Raw genomic sequence first — 5479 nt, forward strand, 5'->3', positions numbered from 1 at the left:
TTTGCTATTTGGGGAGCAAAATAACTGATGATGGTCGAAGTAGAGAGGATATAAAATGTAGACTGGCAATGGCAAGGAAAGCGTTTCTGAGGAAGAGAAATTTGTTAATATCGAGTATAGATTTAAGTGTCAGGAAGTCATTTCTGAAAGTATTTGTATGGAGTGTAGCCATGTATGGAAATGAAACATGGACGATAAATAGTTTGGACAAGAAGAGAATAGAAGCTTTCGAAATGTGGTGCTACAGAAGAATGCTGAAGATTAGATGGGTAGATCACATAACTAATGAGGATGTATTGAGTAGAATTGGGGAGAAGAGGAGTTTGTGGCACAATTTGAATAGAAGAAGGGATCGGTTGGTAGGACATGTTCTGAGGCATCAAGGGATCCCCAATTTAGTACTGGAGGACAGTGTGGAGAGTAAAAATCGTAGAGGGAGACCAAGAGATGAATACACTAAGCAGATTCAGAAGAATGTAGGTTGTAGTTGGTACTGGGAGATGAAGAAGCTTGCACAGGATAGAGTAGCATGGAGAGCTGCATCAAACCAGTCTCAGGACTGAAGACCACAACAACATATCAACTTTCCAATTTTCTTATGACTTGAAATATTGTCAAGATGTGACTGGATATTTGTGCAGCTTTTTTCAGACAGAATTTCATTACAGGTAACTGCATTACCTACAAAAACTCTGAGTAGCTGTTAACATTGTCTGTCAGGTTATTAGTATACAACAGTAAGAGAAAATGATTTTTTCCTTCGTGTGGGGGTACAACCATGTAAAACTTTTTGAAAGAACTTTCCGCCATTTGATTGTAGATCACTATTCATTGATTTCGCACAATTCATGATTTCATCATCAACGTTGACATGTAATTTGGGCATGTCGGACATTTTGTGACGTTTCTACTTGCTTTTGAGAAAGTCTATAAAGTCGAAATCATGACTCTGTGAAATAAATGAATAGTAATTTACAGTCAGATGGTTGAAATATCTTAAAAGAAATAAGGAGCAAAATTCGGTCTGAATACACTTTCCTGGAGCACGTCCTTGCTCCACACATTCTCAGTTGGGGAGAAATCCGGCGAACTTGCTAGCCAAGGTAGGGTTTGAACAAGCGGTGGAAACTCTCGCCATGTGTGAACTGGCGTAGAATATCGCCGACGTACCGCTGTGAGAGTGCCACGGACGGCAACCAAAGGGGTCCTGCTATTAAAAAAAAATAGCACCACAGATCACCAACCCAGATTGTCGGGCCATATGGCGGGCAACAGTCAGGTTGGTATACCACCACTCTCTGGGGCTTGTCCAGACACGTCTTCGCTGGTCATCGCAGCTCAGTTAGAAATGGAACTCATCGCTGAAGATAATTCTACTCCATGAGATTACAGGCCGACAAGTTATCTGGAGACGCCACGGACAGCGGTGTAACACCAACCTGACTGTCACCCGCTATACAGCCCAATAACTATAGTCCGATTAAAATTACTTGATAGTTGGCTCTTGACACTTTGTAGCTGGTGTCCTCCAATCAGAGCGCTCAACGTCACACCTGAACCGTTGCCAGATTGCCACAACCGTTAGTACATTTCCAATTCCTTGTCCAGCTTTCTGTAAGGGTGTGTTTGAATCTCGAATCCTGGGTTTGGCACTTTTATTTCGTATTCCATCATACATGATATCCGCAAACACCATAACACCAAACACACAAAATGATGCTAACGAAAGACACAGTTTTCATACACAGCACTAGCCACACACTACTGGATCCTTCCGCACAAGACGCGATTCAGTGTCATTTATACAGCTATTAAGAGGGCTGTGCAGAAAGTAAGCTCCGATCGGTCGTGAAATGGAAACCACTGGGAAAATCCGGTAAAGCTTTGCACAGATGAGTTGGGCAGTGTCTCTAGTATGCCTGTCGATCGTGTCGTGTCACTTTTTTCAGTTTTCAGTGAACAGTGAGCATGTAAAGATGCGTAGGGAATAGCGTCTCCCACCAAGTATGAGGGCCTGGTTAGAGATTTCGCATGTGTCATGCAGCTCACATAACACAACTGTCGAGCAGTTCCTTCTTCATGCCAAATCTCGGCCCCACAATGCAGGGGCAATGAAGACGCTTCTGCAGCGTTTCCGATGAGAAGTGTTTGACCACCCACAATTCAGTCCGTAATTGGGTCCCCCTGAGTCTCATCTCTGCTCACAAGAACCGCTGGCTATGAAGACAAATTTTTTCCACAGACAACGAGCTGCAGACCAGTGCAGATAACTGGCCGAAAGCACAGGCGGCAGCTTTCTATGACGAGGATATTGGGAAGTTGATACAACACTACGACAGAACTCGGTTGGAGCAGCGACTATGTAGAGAAGTAGGTGGAAGGTTGTAAATAAAACGTTTCTGGTTTTAACTATGGTTTCCATTTCGTGACCGATCGTAACTTTCTGGACAACCCTTGTATATTCACAGAGATCGGCTTACACCAGGTAAGCTTCGCACGACATTGTGTGAGGCCGAATTACTGCAGGCTGTCAATTAATGGTAGCGACTGGGCCACCGTAGTCATTAATACGACAGCTTATGATAGTATAATGGCTCAGCGTAGTCGTCAGCATATATACCTTACGTGCAGAAGGTTCTAAACTTGTCAAATGCAGCGACATTTTTTTCATTTCTCAAAACCCAGTCAAAAGATTTTGATTATCAGTTTTACTTAGTTAATTGGTTTAAATGTAATTTTTTTATTTGTAATACCTTACCGCGTCATTTTCATCATCGTATCGACTTTTTTTATTTGCTCTTATTTGTCTTGCTATCGCTCTTTTTGCTTTTGGATTCGCTTGTGTCACCTATAATCTGCAAATAAGTGCCAATCAGGACTACTCATCTGTTGGCAACGCTCCAGCCCGTGTAGAGTGTGTGAGGACAGTATCAGGTAAACAATGACAGCGAGAAATCACAGTTTGCTTTTAGCGCTCAACTTTTCTGCGGTTGTGAAAAGAAATACACTCCTGGAAATTGAAATAAGAACACCGTGAATTCATTGTCCCAGGAAGGGGAAACTTTATTGACACATTCCTGGGGTCAGATACATCACATGATCACACTGACAGAACCACAGGCACATAGACACAGGCAACAGAGCATGCACAATGTCGGCACTAGTACAGTGTATATCCACCTTTCGCAGCAATGCAGGCTGCTATTCTCCCATGGAGACGATCGTAGAGATGCTGGATGTAGTCCTGTGGACCGGCTTGCCATGCCATTTCCACCTGGCGCCTCAGTTGGACCAGCGTTCGTGCTGGACGTGCAGACCGCGTGAGACGACGCTTCATCCAGTCCCAAACATGCTCAATGGGGGACAGATCCGGAGATCTTGCTGGCCAGGGTAGTTGACTTACACCTTCTAGAGCACGTTGGGTGGCACGGGATACATGCGGACGTGCATTGTCCTGTTGGAACAGCAAGTTCCCTTGCCGGTCTAGGAATGGTAGAACGATGGGTTCGATGACGGTTTGGATGTACCGTGCACTATTCAGTGTCCCCTCGACGATCACCAGTGGTGTACGGCCAGTGTAGGAGATCGCTCCCCACACCATGATGCCGGGTGTTGGCCCTGTGTGCCTCGGTCGTATGCAGTCCTGATCGTGGCGCTCACCTGCACGGCGCCAAACACTCATACGACCATCATTGGCACCAAGGCAGAAGCGACTCTCATCGCTGAAGACGACACGTCTCCATTCGTCCCTCCATTCACGCCTGTCGCGACACCACTGGAGGCGGGCTGCACGATGTTGGGGCGTGAGCGGAAGACGGCCTAACGGTGTGCGGGACCGTAGCCCAGCTTCATGGAGACGGTTGCGAATGGTCCTCGCCGATACCCCAGGAGCAACAGTGTCCCTAATTTGCTGGGAAGTGGCGGTGCGGTCCCCTACGGCACTGCGTAGGATCCTACGGTCTTGGCGTGCATCCGTGCGTCGCTGCGGTTCGGTCCCAGGTCGACGGGCATGTGCACCTTCCGCCGACCACTGGCGACAACATCGATGTACTGTGGAGACCTCACGCCCCACGTGTTGAGCAATTCGGCGGTACGTCCACCCGGCCTCCCGCATGCCCACTATACGCCCTCGCTCAAAGTCCGTCAACTGCACATACGGTTCACGTCCACGCTGTCGCGGCATGCTACCAGTGTTAAAGACTGCGATGGAGCTCCGTATGCCACGGCAAACTGGCTGACACTGACGGCGGCGGTGCACAAATGCTGCGCAGCTAGCGCCATTCGACGGCCAACACCGCGGTTCCTGGTGTGTCCGCTGTGCCGTGCGTGTGATCATTGCTTGTACAGCCCTCTTGCAGTGTCCGGAGCAAGTATGGTGGGTCTGACACACCGGTGTCAATGTGTTCTTTTTTCCATTTCCAGGAGTGTATATTATAAAATTTTTCTGTCTTCAGTTTGATCGTAGATGTTACCTCAAACGCCGTGAGTAAAGCGATCGTGATTTTAGTTCTGCAGCAGATTGTTGATCGCTGTTTTCTCGGATACATTGCACATTCAGGGCTACAAAACCCGTCATCTGCGACATTTCATTTCAGTCGTTGGTCACATAAAATAAGCTGTTGACAGAGTGTCTCGCATTTCCGTCGCACCTCGCGGCAGCCGTTTTCATCATTGCTCCGGGTTACGCGTTAACAGCGTTTGTTAAGTGACCAGCCGTGTTCGAGTGTCGCCTGTAACCTAGCGGAAGCCGGCAGCCGATGTTGCAACACGACAAGTGACAGACGTCAACTACACAGTAATTTTAAACGGACTATGGCAGTGGTTGTCTGGGGGTGCACATCAGTTTACAGCAGGCCTCTTTCGTTGCCATCCGCGGCCCCTTACATTACAGCGGTATATCAGCGATATTCTACGTCCCGTAATGTTTTCTTTCGTGGCAATCCGTCCTGGGCTTACATTTCAGCAAGATCATGCCGGCCCGCACGCCGCTTTCCAGATCCCACAAGGGGACATCCAACAACTCCATCAGTCAATGGCAAGCAGAATAGCTGTTTGCATAAGAGCCAGATGTGGACCAACGCGTTATTGACTTGCTCAATTTGGGAAGCTCTTCTCTTCAATTAATCATCCATTTTTTTCTGAAACTGTAATCATTTGTTTGCTGTACATGTACATCACATCTACCGATTTCCTTCGTGGTGCGATTATTTTCTTAAAATCTTGATCGAGTGGTCATATGGAATTTGATAGTGAACATAATGAGAGGTCGAGAGCAGAACCATTACTGTGAGAAAGGTGCGTGAGGGTAGCATACATATCACCTAGGATTACTCACGAATTTTATTCTATTTGTTATGGAATAACTTTGAAGAACACAGAAATTCTAAAAACTTAAACACACAGTATTGATGTTCCACAACAATATTGATTTTATTTTGGTTATGGACCGGCATTCTAGGCCATCCTTAGACACCTAGTT

Source organism: Schistocerca americana, chromosome 5 (genome assembly GCF_021461395.2).
Source record: "Schistocerca americana isolate TAMUIC-IGC-003095 chromosome 5, iqSchAmer2.1, whole genome shotgun sequence".
Taxonomy (NCBI): domain Eukaryota; kingdom Metazoa; phylum Arthropoda; class Insecta; order Orthoptera; family Acrididae; genus Schistocerca; species Schistocerca americana.